The following is a 19,469-nucleotide window of genomic DNA, read 5'->3' on the forward strand; positions in this document are numbered from 1 at the left end:
ATGGCGAAAGCCAGCCCCAGTCCCCAGCCTACTGGAAATGAGAAACCCAGGATGATGAACTAGGTTCTGCCTAACCTTCAGAGTCTGTACTGAGAGACTCAGTCTCAGCCTGCTTCCACGGGCTTCCAGAAAATCTCCTCGGCCCACAGAGATGGCCGTGGTCCTGCTTTACACACAGGGGGGAAGACATGGCCAACAGCACAGTTGGTGGATAACTCAGGGTTTGTATCACTAATACTTGAATAGGCTGAACATCTGTGAGGCTTGGGATATGGCTTAGACCCAGATACGCCCTGGTGTAAAATGCTACAAAGCCTGCTGTTTGGATTTCCAGGGAAAGCTGCTGGCCTGACACCTCTTGTCTTGGTCTCCTGGGGAGTCAACAGAATTTAAAAACTGTATCTATTGTCCCACTCATGGAAAGAAACACCAAAGTAATTTTTGCCTACTCCATATTAAAAAGTTGTCCTTTATACATAATGGGAGGGGCATACATATAAGCAAAGTGAGATATACAGTAAGAAACGTCATGAGTGGGGCAAGGCAGCCCACACTGGGTAGAGGTGTGAGCCTCAGCTACACTGTGAGTTTCTAGCCAACCAGGGAGACCTTACCTAGGAAGAAAGACAGAAAGAAACAAAGAAAGGAGAAAACTAAAGTTATAATAAAACCCCTTATTTTATACTTTATACTTAAACAATAATAACTAAGATAATAAAAGGCAAAAAGAGATCTCTGCAGAAATCAAGGCTTCTTGTTTATTTTTTTAAAAAAATATTAAGTGGAAAACTTACTAGCAATATTCCTGTTTCTTTTTGGTTTTCTATATAAAAATAAGAAAAAAAATGTGTCTCAAAATGCTAAGGAAAAAAAAAGGGTCAGAGGATTGCCTGTTGACTTTATTTGTTTATTTATTTATTGTTTCCTTTCCGTTTCAGTTCTGAAAGAAGACAGAAGGGAGGACTATGACAAAGCTTAGTAGGTAAGGGCACCGCCACCAAGCATGGGTAAGGGCACCGCCACCAAGCATGGGTAAGGGCACCGCCACCAAGCATGGGTAAGGGCACCGCCACCAAGCATGGGTAAAGGCACCGCCACCAAGCATGGGAAAAGGCACCGCCACCAAGCATGGGTAAATGCACTGCCACCAAGCATGGGTAAAGGCACCGCCACCAAGCATGGGTAAGGGCACCGCCACCAAGCATGGGTAAGGGCACCGCCACCAAGCATGGGTAAGGGCACCGCCACCAAGCATGGGTAAGGGCACCGCCACCAAGCATGGGTAAGGGCACCGCCACCAAGCATGGGTAAGGGCACCGCCACCAAGCATGGGTAAGGGCACCGCCACCAAGCATGGGTAAAGGCACCGCCACCAAGCATGGGTAAGGGCACTGCCACCAAGCATGGGTAAAGGCACTGCCACCAAGCATGGGTAAGGGCACTGCCACCAAGCATGGGTAAAGGCACTGCCACCAAGCATGGGTAAAGGCACCGCCACCAAGCATGGGTAAGGGCACCGCCACCAAGCATGGGTAAGGGCACCGCCACCAAGCATGGGTAAAGGCACTGCCACCAAGCATGGGTAAGGGCACCGCCACCAAGCATGGGTAAAGGCACTGCCACCAAGAATAAAGACCTGACTGAGTTCAACACCAGGGCACACGTGATGAAAGGCAAAAACCAAGTCTGGAAAAATTGTTCTCTAACCCTCCACCCACACACCATGCCAGGCATGTACTCACACATGCATGCATATATGTGCGCACACACACATACACACACACACACACCCCACATACACACCACCCACAATAAACAGAAAGGTACAAAATGTACAAAAGTTATAGATGGAGTCAGAATGTCCCATTTCCACTCACACGTCACCTGTGAGTGCTGCACTTCAGTTCCTGCAGCCCAGGACGCTGTGCTGACTCTTGAGCAGTCCTGCAGAGCCCCACCTTGACAAAGGACCTCCAGCACTGGTCTGCAGCAAGACTGAGGTTAGCATGAGAACAGCGGGTAGGGAGCAGGGAATGGGTGAGCAAGTAAAGGCCTGACAGCCGCGTCCGTCTCCAGAGCCCACGGTGGCAGGGAAAGGCGACTCATGGAAGCTGCCCTCTGACCTCCACACTGTGGCACTTGCCTATCCACCCCCATCATATACATACACTGTAATAATATTTTTAAAGAGATAGTAGGTGTCAAAGAGAAATAAAATCTTTGCCTTACACGATCAAACTTATTAGAGTCAAAAGAATGAAAAAAAAAACCAAACAAACACACAAAACTCCACTTTTCACACATGACATAACAGGAACTTGAGTGTGTGTGTGTGTGTAAGAGAGAGAGAGAGAGAGAGAGAGAGAGAGAGATTGAGAATGAGAGAGAGATCTAACGTTTCCCACAGACAGGCAGAGTCCTCAGAGCCTGCTGCAGGGTCCAGTCAGAGGCTCTCTGTGTTAAGGGCAACACCATGGGCATAGGACACAGAGGACCCACTGTAATACATGGAGCCTACCAGGCATGCCTGGCCAATGACAGACAGGAATGGGGAAGGACTCTAAAGCTTGGGACAGACATCATGACAGCATCTGCTCAGAAGTCTTATTCAGAAAGTCTACTTGAAAAGACCTGTGTTTCCTGTGGCAACTACCACCATCAGTCACGCGTGAAGGAAGCCTGGAAGAGCCACACTGCTGAGCCATCGCTTCGATTTCAGAAGCACCTCCAGGATGACCACCCCACATCCCCCAAAGCAGTGGGACCCCTAGTCTAGGCCGTTTCCTCTTCCCATACTGCCTGTAGACAAGGATGCCTGATGCCACACCTGACCACATCCCACCCCAACTCACCCTCCCTTCTCTTTCCGTGAACAAAGCACCTACTGTGCAAATGTGAGCAGATACAGTACACATCCCAGAAGCAACATAAAGCTTTGTACTCCCAGAACTTGGGGGACCCTCAGGGCAAGGTGGCTAGTGAGATTACCCACTAATGGTGAGCCCCAGGATTAATGAGTGACTGAGCCCCAATAAATAAAGTGAAGAGCAATCAAGAAAGACACCCACATCACCTACATAAACACTGGACCTCCTCACAAGTGAGAACAAGCACCTACAGTCACACAAGTATACACACGTATACCTACACAATGCAAGCACACTTACACACACACACCACCTTAAACATTGGCTCAAGCCCTATGGGACATCTGCTAGATTTCCCCTGTCCTGACATCTTATTGTAGACTCCAGTAGCCTCCTGAAGGGAGGGATCATCTTTGGTCCCTCTCTGACCTCACCTGCACACAGTATGAGCCCAGAAGCCCAAGCAGAGCTGCTGGTGCTAAGAAACTGTTGACTACGGGATGTGATTCGATTTTCTCAAGACAATAAGAATATATGTGTATCCCTGGTTGTCTGAAACTCACTGTAGGCCAGGCTGGCCTCGAACTCAGAGGTCAGCCTGCCTCTGCCTCCAGAGTGCTGGAATTAAAGGTGTGTGCCACCACTGCCCTGCATATGTATTTTTTTTTAATGCCATCTCAAAATGGTAAATGTGCTGGCTAGTTTTATGTCAACTTGACACAAGCTAGAATCCTCAGAGAGGAGGGAACCTCAATTGAGAAAATGTCTTCAAAAGATTAGGCTATAGGACATTTTCTTACTTAGTGATGGATGGAGAGGGCCCAGCCCGTTGCAGGCAGTGCAACCCTTGGGGTGGTGGTCCTCGGTGCTACAAGAAAACAGGCTGAGCAAGCCATGGGGAGCAAGCCATGGGGAGCAAGCCTTGGGGAGCAAGCAAATAAGCAGCATGCCTCCACAGCCTCTGCATCAGCTCCTGGGTTGAGTTCCTGCCCTGACTTCCTTTAATAATAGACGATGACGTGGAAGTGTAAGCCAACTAAATCCTTTCCTTCCCAACTTGCTTTTGGTCATGGTGTTTCTTGCACCCTAACTAGGGCAGTACATGAGGTGGAATTCAGCCAGAACGGCATCCTCTCTTGTAATTGATCCCATCTGCAATACCAGGGACATGGGCACAACCACCTCCTTCCATCTTCGACGTCGCCTCGTCCATTGCTCCACACACTGTCAGCCTCCGTGCAGAAAATGCACATGAGTGGTGACTCATCTTCCGTTTTTTTTCCAGCTGTGCTGTCTTACCTCTGTGATTTTCTGTTTTAGAAAATGTATTTTTTTAATGTGTACGAGTGATTTGCCTGTGCATATTTCTGTACACCATGTGCATGCCTGTTTCCAATGGAGGCTAGAGGAGGCTGCCAGGTTCCCTGGAACTGGAGCTTCAGACGGTCTTACAGCTCCGAGTGGGTGCTGGGAACCAAACCCAGGGGCTCTGCAAGAGCAGTGAGTGCTTTTAACCACTGGGCCATCGCTCCAGCCCTTCCTCTGTGGGTTATACTGGTTTTCAGGGTCTCAGGTGGTCAGGTTGGCCTCAAACTCTCTACATAGCCAAGGATGACATTGAACATCTGATCCTCTTGGCTCTACTATCCAAGCACTGGGACTGTAGATGTGTATAGTACACCCGGTTTCTATGAAGCTGGAGAGTGAACCCAGAGCCTCAGGCAAGCTAGGCAAATGCTGTGCTGACAGAGCTACGTGCCCTCCCTGCATTTCCAGGCCTGTAATGTCCAACTGAGGCTCTAGGCGCTGGCTTTTCCTCATCCTCAAACCCGGGAGCGTAAGAACATCGAGAGCTCCATTTCTATGACCTTCCTGTGGACAGTTGCCCATCAATGACAACAGTGACCAGTGGCCGACTTCTGGCAAAAGATGCCTTTCCGTGCCCACCGCTTGCGGTGGAGGCGGGGGTCTCATCTTCTCCTCGGCTACAGGGTCACTAAAGCTCCATGGGTCTGACTTAGGTCAAAACTCTCATTTAAGGTTTTAATTTAATTTAGCTTAACATTAATAACTTTCACGTGCCTGAACGCCCCCTCACCAAGAGAAGCCCTCTCTGTGGCTGGCCACCCAGGGCTCTATAACCCCTGGAAAGATGGTCCAGGGGTTAAAACATGTTTGCTCTTGCTGAGGACCTGGGTTCAGGTCCCAGCACCCACATGGTAGCTTGCAAACACCCATAAATCAAGTTTCAGAGGATTCAATGCTCTCTCTGACCTCTGCAGACACCAGACACATATGTGGTGTACATACATTCATGCAGACAGAACTCTCACACGCCTAAGTAAATCTAGACACTAACGTTCTAGTTTAATGCTTCCTAATGCCGTGGTCCTTTACAATTCCTTGTGTTGTGGCGACCCCACCCCCACCCCAACCATACATTTTTCATTGCTATTTCATAACTGTAATTTTGTTAATGTTATGAATCATAATGTAAATATCTGTGTTTTCTGATGGTTCTAGGTGACCCCTGTAAAAATGTTGTTTGACAACACCCCAAAGAGGTTGTGAATGACTCACAGGTTGAGACCAGTGCTGACAGGGGTTGACCCATGGTGACAAACACTTATAATCCCAGCACTTAGGAGGTTGGTTGAGGCAGGACTATCCTTTTGAAGCTAGCCTACACTATACCACTGTATATGTACATGTGTGTGCATGTGGATCACAGTAGTGCTCACAAGTGTGTGTACATGCATGAGAACATGAGTACATGTGTGATCACATTCGCCATGGCTCAGGGATAGCCCCTGAATTATCAAGGAGGTCTGCTCCCAAAGGGAGCTCTGAACAACAGCCCAGGCCAGTCACCATGCCAGGGCCACCCTGGGCCAACCCAGAACACAGGGCCATGCCAGCATAAGGAACAGAGATGCCAGGTGCACAGTAGGCATGGAGGAAAACATTAGCTTTTGCCTTCCTCCCTTCCTTCCCTGGCTTGGTAGCAAGTAGAGTGGGCAGGAAGCCTACGGTTCTGATGCCAAAGTCTCTGGGAAGTGGGAAGTAACGAGAAGTCAGCCAGCAACTCTGAGAGAGAGAAAACAAAACAAACGGAAGAACTGCATGCGCTGTGTCTGAGAGGGGGAGAGACCAGGGTCTGAGAGTCAGGCCCAAAGCTTAGCCAACCCCACTCACTGCCCAGGATTGTGTGAGTGCATCCAGGCCACACACCCCTGCTGAGAAGATAAGGGCAACAGTGCATGCTCAGGCCATGGCCTGAGGGAGGAAGGGGCTGGAGACCTGGGCACATTGGGGTTCTTGGAAACAGAGTGGGGTGTCAGAAACAGAGGATGCGGCAGAGACTTGGACACTGGTGGGAAACTCGGGAGGAAAGGGATCGGTTTTTACAAGGTGCTGCTCCACTGTGAATCAGGCTCTCCCAGGGAGCAGGTACCTGGCACTGAGCTGCTCTGCAGCCTTGATGGCCTGGCACGGAGCTAGGCAGACACAGCTGCTCATCTTGTGGAACTTGCCTTATGGTCAGGATGCAGGAAAAAACCAAGAAGACAAATTCAGGGCATAAGAGGTGTTGGAAAAACCTGAGGGAGGAAGCGGGGAACTTCTGAAGGAGGGCACACAAGGAGGGGCGCTGCAAGCATCCAGGAGTTGTACCATGCACGGCCCAGGGGAGGGCATCTGAGGGAGCAATGGCAGGGCCATAGACTTTGGGACGGAAGTATGCACTACAGGTAGGGACCAACAAGCAGGCCAGTGATGCTGGGGGCCGTACCATGGGGGACTGAGCAGGGGGAGAATCTGGGAGGCCAGGACATAGGACCTTTTCAAGCCATCAGGGTCACTCGGATATCCACTAGGCTGTTGCAAATATTCAAGGATCTCTGCAATGCTCACAACATCTCAAACGTATTAGCAAACCATGTGTCCATTGACAGATGCCTACATCCATGTTTTATACATACATGTGGCAGAACTGTACCAGCTCTAAGGAGTGAAGAAATGAGAACACATGCCACAATAGGGATGAACCCTAAAGACATCATGCTAATGAAATAAGCGGTCTCAGAAAAGCAGGTGTTATAGAAGGTACCCCAGAACTATATACGTAAGTCGAATTCACAGAGACGGGGGAAAGAGCATCACTGCTCAGCAGGTTCGGAGTTTCGGTCTGAGACCGTGAAAGGCTTGGGGAAGAACCGCAGTTGTGGTTTCAGGCTATGAACAAACCCAATACCACTGAACTGTACGCTTCCGTGGTTCAAGCTGGGCGTGGGAGCTCGTGCTTGTAATCCCTGTACTCAGAAGCTGAGGCAAGAGGGCTCCGTGAGTTTGAAGCCAGTCTAGAGTACAGACTGGCAAAAAAAAAAAAAAAAAAAAAAAAAAAAAATCTGAGCCACCAAGGTGCTTTCATGGGTAACTTGCCACATATATAGACCATTTGAGTCTGGTCCCTAGAACCCAAGTAAAGGTAGAAAGTGAGAACATACAGAGATGTCCCCAGACCTCTATACACATGGTGGCATGAAACCAGCCCCCACACAGGTCATACATATAACACAATAATAATAATAATAAAATGCAAGAAACAAAAACTTGAAATGATACATTTTATATGATGTGCATTTTAGCCGAATAGAAAAAGCAACAGAAGTTCTGCTATAATGTAAATAAAACTAAAATACCTGCTCAGTGGAAGGGTGAAGCACAAACAGACAAATTTTATTATTCCATGTTTATGAAATGTATAGAAAAGGCAAATGTGTAGATATATAAACAGTGGAACCGTGAGGCCAGGGGCAGGGGTGGGGTTGGGGGCGGGGAACGAAGGCAGCAATAAGTAATTAGTGGAACAGGGGTTCTCTTTTAAACATTTAGTAATTTCTAAATGTTTATTATTCTTTCAAGATTAATTTATTTCGATGTGATTAATTTATTTCTTATGTGTTTGCCTACATGGGTATCTGGGCACCATGTGCATACCTTGTGCCCATGGAGGTCAGAAGGGGGAATTGGATCCCTGGAACTGGAGTTATAAATGGTGTGAGCTGCCAAGTGGGTGCTGGGAACCAACCCTGGGTCCTCTGCTCTAGAAAAGCAACAAGTGTTCTGAGCCACATGGAGCCAGCCCTCCAGCCCTTTTACTTGGATTTTAAAATTTTATTTTTAATTATTTATTTTGTTTTACTGAGACAGAGTCTTTCCAGGTAGCCCTGGCTGCCTTAGAATTTGCTATCTAGTCTGGCTTTGAACCCACAGAGATCAACCTGCATCAGCCTCCCGATGTTGGGGTTGATTTAAAAACCTTATTTAGTTAATTTATGCAGGGTGTGTGTGTGTGTGTGTGAGAGAGAGAGAGAGAGAGAGAGAGAGAGAGAGAGAGAGAGGCTTAGATTTAGTTCTCTCCTTTCACTGCAGGTACCAGGAATCGAACCCGTCATCAGGCTAGCTCAGGGAGCACCTTGATCCTCTGCGCCATCTGATTAGCACTAGTTTGCTTTGAAGAGATAAAAATGAGAACCACACAGAGGCGGCTCCTGCGCAGCACTGTGGATGTATTAGAGTGGGGAGTCACTTTAAATAGTTCATTTATACTATATCCCTTTTACAAACGAGGGAAGAGACAAAATGAATCCTTGTGTAAAATCGGAGGATGCCTCTCCGGGGCTGCAAAGGCCTCTTCTGCTCCTCGTTTCTGCAATAAGGCAGGCTCCCCGTGAGCCAGGAACAAACCTGCCAGCAGCCATGGTTCTCCAAACCCAATGGGCCAGCTCGGCCCTTCTCTTACATGGCCCTTGAGACAAAGATCCAGTCATTTGCTAATTCAGTAACTTCGAAAACATCCAAAAAAATGGCAACCCAGGCAAGAGCTTCCTGCCATAGCTGCATTATTAGAAAAGCATTTGCTCACACGGACACATGGTCACTTCAGGTGACCCCACTGGAAGAAGAGCAGCTTGTCCCACACTGGCCAGACAGTGTATCCGCAGCAGACCAAGAATAATGAGTTAGAGGGACATGGTCACTTTCTCTGACAGGTCAGAGACTGGTGTCTCCAGGAGCAGGAATGAGACCAGCAGAGAGGGATCTGAGCACTCAGGGGTCCCAGGAGAGCTGTCCTTCAGGAGGCAGCGACAGAGGGGTGCAGCCTTGACTAGGTGTGCAAAGAGAGGGAGATAGGACCAAGCGGGGCAGGCCAACCTGATGACTGAGCACGAGACTCCAGAAGCAACTCTACGGGAGCTGTGTGGGCTGTCAGCATCCTCTGTACTGTGGCCCAACCCACGGGACACTTCCTCTCACCCCAAATAGAGCAATCTGTCACCAAGGAAAAAGGGCACAGAGCGCAGGAGGGACAGGCCAGACCATGGGGGTGAGTGAGGAACCTAGCCACTTTCAGCCAGAGCCTTTACATCCACTATGGCGGCCAATCTCAGCACTGCCATAGATGGCAGTCCAGATGAGGAAAAAGTTTGAAGAGAGGAATCAACACATCAAGGCAACGTTAGGATCAGAACTAGGCCTCTCCCTGAACTAACCCACCCCCCCCCTTCCTATGAGTGACTCCCTGCTCTCATGACCCTTCCTGATTTGGGGCACTGCCCCCTTCCCTCAGGGAGCCTGGTCAGCCAGGCTCCTTGAAGGACTTGAGGGAGATTATGTGGGCAGAGCAGGCTGAGGGTCTAAGGAAACCAGCCCTGCTGTGAAGGTTTGTCTTTGTAATCTCCAAGAGGCAACCTCAAGGACACTTCCCAAAGAATTAGGTGGCAGAGCTGAGTCCCCCTCAGCTCATGTCCCCTCGCCCATCCATCCGCCTCATGCTTCCAAATATGGTGGGCCCAGTGCAGAAGCCTTGAACTGAGAGCCCCCTTGACATTGCTCAGGAGAGCCCTGAGCCTGAAAAGGTAATGCAGTCCTGTCATGGTGAGCTCCCAGAACACCAAGTTCTGTTTCCCTTCTAGCTCGCAGAGAACAGAACTGAGGACCACGCAAAGGCACCAGATGGAGTCTTCTCTATTTTAGCCAAATGCTGTGACTCATTTAAACAAATCCTACCGTTTTCAGAAATCTAATACATACCTCCTATTGAAAAATACAGAAGATAAATTCATCAGGAGCAAACCCACCCTAGTGACACATACAAAAAGCTGGGAGCTGTCTGCTGTTTTTTGCTTTGGGGGGTTTGGGGGGGGGTGGTAGAAACTAGGCTAGCACAGAATCAGCCTTCATGAAAGATTGAACCTGGAGCAACTTTAGTGGAAAACCAGCTTGAGAGGGGCCTGACCCTGCAGCTTTCAGAGTTCCTGGCTCCAGCTCTTTGCTTTGACTTCACCCTCAACCCGTTTGCCAAGACAGAGACGCCAGGTACCGCGGAAGGAGAGGTTTGGCTCAGAGAGCCACACTCATTACAGACACATCTAGGCACTTATCTCTAGAAGCCATTGGAAGGAAAACAGGGCCGGGACACGGTGAGCAGAGCCGTGCTCAGGACTGCTAGTAACAGCCGCAGGAACCCCACCCGATCTCTGGGGAAGGGCTTTGGTGTGACATTCAGACAGAGGTGGCCTCCCCTGCCTGTAATCACTTCAGCTCTTGAGAGGAGAAGGCAGGTGGATCAAAACTCCATGGTTATCATCTCCTGCACAGGGAACTGAAGACCAGGCTGGGAGGCACGAGACCCTGCCTCAATAAAATAAATACAGACACAAAGAACACCTTTGGATTAAAACTGCAATGACTAAATTTTACAAAATTTAAAAAGAAGCCCACAAGCCTATATTCTAGCATTCAGGGATCTGAAGCAGGAACATTGTGAGTTTAAGGCCAGCCTGAGCTACCTTGTCAGTTCCAGGTCAGCCTCAGCTACATACCATGTCTCAGAAAATATTGTTTTTTAAAATGTGCCGCTGATTACGCCTGATCCCGTGTTCCTTTCAGCTCACGTGTGTCCTTAGTGCAGTTAGTGTCTTGACTTAGTCTGTGGCCTGGGACTGAACTCTGCACCTAAGTCTTAAGCTCTGGAGAGTGACAAGGATTTGTACCTGACCTGAGGTAGATTGCCAGCAGAGCGCCTTAGGCTGGCTATCTGATAGGATCTATTATTGAGTATTTAGCAGATCTGCATATATATATTATAATAAAAATGTGAGACAATGAAAAAAATGTAAGTCATAGAAGGGTTGGGAAGTTGCTCTTCCAAAGGACCCAGGTTCAACTCCCAGCACTCACATGGTGGCTCACAATTGTCTGTAACTCCAGTTCCAGGGGATCCAATGCTCTCGTCTGGCTTCTCTGGGCACCAGGCTCAGACATGGTGCACAAGCATATTTGTGAGAAAAACACCCATACCCATAATAAAATAAAAATTTAAAAACTGAAGTTTCAGGACAGCCAGAGCTACATAGTGAGACCATGTTTTGAACACGCACACACAACAACAACAAAACGAGGACGGTATCAGCGCTGACCAGGATGCAGGGAACGTAGATTGCTCAGGCAATGCAGGCAGACATGAATGTGCTCTCTCCAAGGTGCACGGAGCAGCGTGGAAAGGGATGTGTGTGTGTGTGTGGGGGGGTAACTGTGAGGGCCATGAAACTGCAGTTCAGACACCTGATGCAGTCATGAGCACAAAGCAGCCATGGGTCCCTGCACAAGACTGGACCCGTCAACATTCTATCATAAGTCGAGGGATTCCCCAACGAGTTCCCATCCCTTTCTGCGGAGCTAGTGGTTGTTAATGGCTGCTGAGAGAGGGAGTGCCACTTTCTTCAATGATGAAGCCTCTGGGGACTAGCTGGGAAGAATGGCTCAGCGGGAAGGAAGGAGAGAACAGAAGGCAATGGAGACAGATACACAATGCATCATATGCTGTATATATGTGCAATATATATTTACTGCAGATACATAGAAAAACAGTTTGAAAATTTTATGACAAGATGTACATATTTTAAAAAGAAATGTAGCTGGGCAGTGGTGGCACACACCTTTAATCCCAGCACTTGAGAGGCAGAGGCAGGCAGATCTCTGTGTTCAGAGCCAGCCTGGTCTACAGAGCAAGTTCTAGGACAGCTAGAGCTGCACAGAGGGGAGAGAGAGAGAGAGAGAGAGAGAGAGAGAGAGAGAGAGAGAGAGAGAGAGAGAGAGAGAGAGAGAGAGAGAGATTATTTATCTTTAAAGAGATAGGGTCTCTCTACATAGCCTGCTTCTACCTTCTAAATGCTGAGGTTTTGAGGTTAAAGATGTGTGCCACCAAGTCCTGCCTGAAACAATGGCCTCCTGTGACTTTTGTGTGTACTGTCTGCTGTGTGGGTGATGTGCAGGTGCTGGTGGAAACCAGAGGAGTGAGATCCCTGAGGTTCAGAGCTACCCATCTGATGCAGGCGCCAAGGCTCCAGCTCTGGGCCTCTGGGAGAACTGTGCATGCTCTTAACTACAGTGACATCTCTCCAGCTCCTTCAATTTGCCATTTTTAAAAATTAAGATTGCTGCCTGTGGAGGCGAAGTGCAGTTACCCTCCGGACCTCTGATCATGTCGCTGCCAGGAGGAGCTTGCCGGTTGTGGCCTACAGCCTGCGCACCCCCCTAGCCTTCTGCTAGTTGTGGCCCTGGGCGCCGAGCACTGGATATGCTTTGCTGTAGGTGCGTAAATTCACAGAGAAACATGAATGGATAACGACAGAGGAAGGTATTGGAACGGTGGGAACCAGCAATTTTGCACAGGAAGCTTTGGGAGATGTTGTTTACTGTAGTCTGCCTGAAGTTGGGACAAAATTGAAAAATCAAGAGGAATTTGGGGCTTTGGAGAGTGTGAAGGCTGCCAGTGAACTCTACTCTCCTCTGTCAGGAGAGGTGGTCAATGAAGCACTTGCCGAAAACCCAGGGCTTGTCAACAAATCCTGTTATGAAGATGGATGGCTGATCACAATGACACTGAGTGACCCTTCAGAGCTGGATGAATTGGTGAGTGAAGAAGCATATGAAAAATATGTGAAGTCCATTGAGGAGTGACCATAGCACCCACCCCTCCACTCCAGATCAAACTGGATGTGACCTGCTCCAGCATGCTTGTCTTAAACTAGTGGAGAATAGAGGACTTGAAATAACTTTTAGCAATACTGATGAAAAGAAACTGTTCTTGACAGTGAGTGCTACTTAAGACCCACCCCCAACTTCCTAAAGGATGCAGATAAACACAGTGTACAGGTTTTTGATAATCACCATACTAAGTATTTAGATTAGGGGTTAAGCCTGGTGTTTAGTATTCTTAGCATCATCTGCAGTGAAACGTGGTTATGAGGCTGGTTTTGGTGATGGACCACCTTCTAATCCCAGCACTCAACAGGCCGATGTTAGTTCAAGGTCGGTCTACACAACAAGTTCTAGACCAGCCACAGCTACATGGTGAGACCCTACCTACTGGGTATAAGACTTTCATAATTCAAGATAATAGTGGTGTTTCTTAGATAATTTTGTTACTTGCCCATATCTACCACTGGATTTGGGTCAGAGACCTAGTGTCTTCTCATTGGGAATGCAGGGAAGTGTTGTACAGTGTCAGAGGCAGGAGAGTACTGTCTTTGTTTCACTATGTGCTGTGTTGGCTGTTGTTTTCCCACCATGAAGCACTGGCTTTGCAACACTGAGAAACAAATCCTCTTTAAAAAAAAAAATTAAGATTGAAAAAAAAAAAAAAAAGGCCAGGCGTGGTGGTGCACGCCTTTAATCCCAGCACTTGGGAGGCAGAGGCAAGCAAATTTCTGAGTTTGAGGCCAGCCTGGTCTACAGAGTGAGTTCCAGGACAGCCAGGGCTACACAGAGAAACCCTGTCTCGAAAAACCAAATAAATAAATAAATATAAGATTGCAACTATAAATTAACCTAGCATTTAAACTCCTGAGAATTTAACCCAGGAAAACTAAAAAGTATGTGCAGCTGGACGTGGTGACAAACACCCTTGGCCCCAACACTTGGGTGGGAGCATCCTGATTTTAGGTTAGCCTGGACTACACAGAAAATTCCAGGCAGATTGAACTCATAGCAAGATATTGTCAGGAAAGAAAAGGAATGAAGGGCTGGGAGCAAGGAGCTATCTCTGTATAAACGTTCAAAAGGTGCAGTCGCAATAGATCACAACTTCAATCGTCCCAGATGCCCTTAAACAGCGAACGTGCAAACAAACTGACGCAAGTATGCCATAAACCAATAATCAGCAATAAAAATGAATGACCCACTGATAGATGCATCAGTGTGGATGACTCTCTAGAGAACTATGATGTATTTAATAAAGAGCTAGTCTATGGATATAGCCTGGTGGTAGAGTGTTTGCCTAGGCCACTTCAAGATATGTGTGTGTGTGTGTGTGTGTGTGTGTGTGTATACACATATATATGATACACACATATACTATATGGTAGTAGGATCAAACCTAAGGCTTTGTGCATTTAAGGTGCACTAATTCACTTTTATTATCAACTTGATACAAGCTAGAGATACTGGGAAGAGAAAACCTCTGTTGAGGAATTGCCTACACCACACTGGCCTGTGGACATACCTGGGGGCCATTTTCTTGACTGTTAACTGATATAGGAGGGCCCTGCCCACTATGAACAGCACCATCTGGGGAGGCAGGTGGTCATAATCTGTGTACAAAAGTCGGTAAGGGGCTGGAGAGATGGAGGTTAAGGGTACATTCTGTTCTTACAGAGGTCCTGTAAGAGTTCCACAGCACACACCTCACAAACACCTGTTAACTCCAGCTTCAGACGATGCAGTGTTCTCTTCTGGATTCCATAGTGATCTGCATTCACATGCACACACAGATACACAAGCATACACATACTCAAAAATAATAAAGAGAAATAAGGAGAAAACCAGTTGGTCAGATACCAGGGAGGGAGCCAGTAAGCAGTATTTCTCCATGATTTCTACTTCAGTTTCTGACTTCTCTCAGTAATAGACTGGAAATGTAAGCGGAAATCAGCCCCTTTCTCCCTATGTTGCTTCTGGTCATGGTGTTTATCACAGCAGCAGAAAAGTAGCTAATACACTCTGCAGGTGTTCCATCAACTGAGATACATTCTGGCCCTTCCTTTTTACTTAGGATCAAAAAGGATCCTCTCTAAGTTGCTCAGGCTGCCCTTAAACCAACTCTATGGCCCAGGCAGGCCCTGAACTTGAGATCCTCCTGCCTTCAGACTCCCAAGTATCTGGGACTATAGTCCTGACCCATCAGGGCTAGTTAGGGCCAACGATCTCTCAAATAACAAACACACAGACAGCTGAGCGTTGTGGTGCATACCTTTAATCCCGGCACTCAGGAGGTACAGGAAGGCAGATTTCTGGGAGTTCCAAGCCAGCCTGGATTACATAGCAAGTTCCAGGCCAGCCAGGGCTATATAGGATCCTGATTCAAAAATAACAGGACTGGAGAGATGTCCCAGCAGCTAAGAGAACACACTATTCCTGCAGGGACTCAAGTTCAGTTCCTGGGACCCCGGCTGGGGAGCTCAGCTCACAACTGCTGTAACTTCAGCTCCAAAGGATCAGACACCTGTGGCCTTGGCAGGCTCCTGTCTTCACACAGAACACCCCCCCACACACACACACACACAAATATATACGTTTGTTTACACATAACTAAGAATAAAATATTTAAAAAAATAAATAAATACATCAAGTAAGCTTAAAAATCTGTAAGAAAGCCGGGCGTGGTGGCTCACGCCTTTAATCCCAGCACTTGGGAGGCAGAGGCAGGTGGATTTCTGAGTTTGAGGCCAGCCTGGTCTACAGAGTGAGTTCCAGGACAGCTAGGGCTACACAGAGAAACCCTGTCTCGAAAAAAAAAATGTAGGAAAAAGGATAATTGTTAATGAAGTCAAAATGAAACCGTTATCTGATTAACAAGATTAACAAGAAAGCAGGACCTAAGACATAGCAGGAAGAACATAACTGCGATCGCAGATCGCCTTACAAGAAACCACAAAGGGAGAGACTGAAAGCAAAGGACACCAGCAGTCAGTCTAGTCTGCACACAAAAACCTGAGGGAGCCACAGTGTGCCTAAGAACAGGAGAACATGTGACCACAAATGCCTTTCACTTTCTTAACTGATTTGGGAAACAATCGAGTAAGATAAAACATTTACATATGTCAGGATAGTAGAATCTAGACAGAAATATATACAACATATTGAAATACAAAAGGCACAGTAGACAAAAGGGAAACAAGCCACGGGAAACAGTGGGGAGTAGAGACAGCGATGGAAAGGCTGTTATACAACCTCTCGACTGTGTGCCTGCCTGCTGTCCTTTATCTCTTAGCGTGTAAAGGAGAACATACGAGGTTGTCTGCAGCACAATATAAAGTGACAGCTATAACTTTATAATTATGATGTGTTTTCTATTCATAACGTGATACAGAACAATAATAGCGTAACACGGGAAGAAGAACGCAGGTGGGTATGGAGCCAAGTGTCTACTCTCAACGTTTTTCTCAGTGTGGGATCAAACCCAAGGCCTTACACACAGTAGACAAGAACTAACACTGAGCCACATCCTTAGTCCACATCACTAAAATGAAATTAGCATAAATCTGAAGAAGATCCTGTGTCTGGCTAGGTGGTATACACCTTTAATCCCAGCACTTGGGAGTCAGAGGCAGTTGGATATCTGTAAATTCAAGGCCAACCTAGTCTATCTAGCAGTTCCAGGCTAGCTGAAGCTATATAGTGAGACTCTATCTAAAAAACAAATTAAGTCTGAAGTAGAGGGTTTTTTTGTTTGTGTACTTATTCAAAACAGAGTCTCATCGTGTAGCCCTGGCTGTCTTGGAACTTACTCTGTAGACCAGACTGGCCTCAGACTCACAGAGATCCACCTGCTTCTGCCTCCCAAGGTCTGGAACTAAAGGTGTGTGCCACCATGCCTGGCCTGAAATAGATTCTAAAATAATAAGACATAGATTGTAAACCCTAAATAATTTAAAAACATGCAATTACAATGTTATACTAGAAAATGTCCACTTAATACAAAGTGAGGCAATAAAAGTGAAGAAAGAAATAAGAAGGCTTGAGACACATAAAAAGCAAAAGGCAAAATGCACTGCAAATCCAACCATTATCAGGAATTAAATTACATGATCTAATCCAAAGTCAGAGATCATCAAACTTGATTGAGAAAAAGAGATACAAGTATTATCCACGAGAGACATTTTTAGATGCAAAGGAAAAAGAAACAAAAAAAACCAAACAGGTTGAAGTTTTTTTTTTTTTGTTGAGACGAAGCCTTGCTCTCTGTCTCTGGTTGGCCTAGAACTCACATCTAGGCCAGATTCTCCTTGAACTTGTGAGAGATCCCTCTGCCTCAGCCTCCCAAGCAGAATTATTACTTAATAGGAAAAAACAGTCATGTGACCACTTGTCCTCGAGCAGGGAGAGGGGGTGGGGGAGGGGCGCCGCGGAGCAGGGGCAGGGCGGCTATGCTGATGTGCGATGACATCAGACTTCAGAGGCATGCTGGGAAGTGAAGGCCTCCAGTCCCAGCAACTCCCTGGCTAAACCTGGAGGAGTTGAAGCACAGAAGCTTGAAGGTAGCCTGAACATTGAAAGCCTTTGTCTCTTTAAGGAGGGGAGGGGAGGAGCTGACTGAAGATAAAGGCTAACAAAGGGGCTATGGAACTAGAAAGCTACAACTATTATAAGTGTATATTTGCCTAACAACCAGGCCCCAAAATACATAAAGCAACTAAGTTAAACAGAAAGCAGGCAGTTTAACTCTAATAGTTGGGGACTTCAATTCCTTACAGGAACAAATAGAACAACACTGTAGAAGATTAAAGACTTGACAATCACTACACCTAACTAAAACTAATAGCCATCTGGGAAACACTCCACCCAATATCAGCATGCACACTCAAGTGCGAGTGGACCAGTGTTCCCAGACCAGAGCCCAGACACACGGTAAACCCCATCAATTTTAAAGTATTCAAGTCATAATAAGGATGTTCTTTGAACACACTATAATTAAATTAGCAACAGAATTGGCAACGGAACAAGTTTGTAAAATTCACAACTAAATGTAAATTGAACCACAGTCCTACATAAGCAATGAATCTGAGAAAAACAATCCCTAAGGAATTATTTCAAAGTACTCTTTTTGTTTTTCAAGACAGGATTTCTCTGTGTAACAGCCCTGGCTGCCCTGGAACTTGCTTTATAGACCAGGCTGGCCTCGAACTCACAGAGATCAGCCTGCCTCTGCCTCTGAAGCACTGGGACTAAAGGCGTGCACCAACACACCTTGCTCAAAATACTTTGGAGCTGAGTGAAAATGAAAATGTTCTGTACTAAACACACAGGTGCAGCAACGCGTGTCAGCACGCACGCTGGGAAAATAAAGATGGAACATCAACAGCCTAACCTTCCTTCTGGACCCCCAGGAAAATAAGAGTGAGCTACAGAATGTATAGCTGAGTGAGGAAATGAAGTCTGCTACGTGCTCACCCACCCTAGAGTGTATCCTGCTGCGTCTCTCTCATCCCCCCTCCACCTCTTTAATGTACATAAATAGCCTTTTCCTCTTGAGCCAGCTGTGGTGGCACACACCTGTCATCCCAGCAATCCAGAAGTGAACAGGAATACTGAAAGTCTGAGGTGATGACCTTGGGCTACCTAGCAAGGTTCTGCCAAAATCCAAAGTACAAAACTAGAAAGAAAGAAACCCTTTCTTCTTAATGAACTCCAGCTCTGCTATAAGGAGGGTAAGAGGCTAGAAAAGTGGCTTAGCAGTTAAGGGGACTTGTGATTCTGAAGAGGACCTGGGCTCTGTCCCCAGCACCCACATGGTGGCTCACAACCATCTGTAATTCTGGTTTGGGGAGATCTACTGCTCTCTTCTGGCTCCCTAGGCTCTGCATGCGAGTAGTGTGTGCTGACACACAAGCATACAAATAAAATAAAAAGAAATGAATACAACTTTTAAAAGTTTATTTGTTAATTTTTATGTGCATTGGTGTTTTTCCTGCATGTCTGTCTGTGTGAAGGTGTCAGTCAGATGCCCTGGAACTGGAGTTACAGACAGGTGTGAGCTGCCGTGTGGGTGCTGGGGATGGAACCCAGGGCCTCTGGAAGAGCAGCCAGTGCTCTTAACTGCTAAGCCACCTTTCCTGCTCCAATGAATAAAAGATGTTTTATTTATTTTTATTCCATGTGCATTGGTGCTTTGCCTGCATGTATGTATGTATATATGAGGGTGTCAGAGCCCCCAAAGCTTGACGTATAGACAGCTGTGATCTGTCATGTGAGTGCTGGGAATTGAACCTGGATCCTCAGGAAGAGTACCCAGTACTCCTAACGTCTGAGCCATCTTTACAATTCCTGAATTAAAAAATTTTAAAGAAAAATAAATAGGGGAGAGGTTCATGGGGGTCCCACGGTTCTTTAGGGTCTACAGGCTGCTAATGGCTGCTGGGAAGGGAAAAACAGGTTCTTCTGTCCTCCTCCTCCTCCTTTTCCTCCTCCTTCTTCGTTTCTCAAGACAGAGTTTCCCTGTGTACCCCTGGTTGTCCTGGAACTCCCACTGTAGACAAA

The 19,469-nt window shown here is 47.0% G+C and overlaps 1 protein-coding gene and 1 pseudogene across 2 annotated transcripts in view; one reads left to right on the forward strand and one right to left on the reverse strand.

The window, feature by feature from the left end:
• The window catches only part of Bsn (bassoon presynaptic cytomatrix protein), a 93,143-nt gene that overhangs the window by 51,670 nt on the left and 22,004 nt on the right, over positions 1-19,469 (reverse strand). The window lies entirely within an intron of this gene.
• Positions 1,154-12,893, forward strand: LOC110302437 (glycine cleavage system H protein, mitochondrial pseudogene; annotated as a pseudogene).

Source organism: Mus caroli, unplaced genomic scaffold, assembly GCF_978045245.1.
Source record: "Mus caroli unplaced genomic scaffold, Mus_caroli_1 scaffold_11, whole genome shotgun sequence".
Classification (NCBI taxonomy): domain Eukaryota; kingdom Metazoa; phylum Chordata; class Mammalia; order Rodentia; family Muridae; genus Mus; species Mus caroli.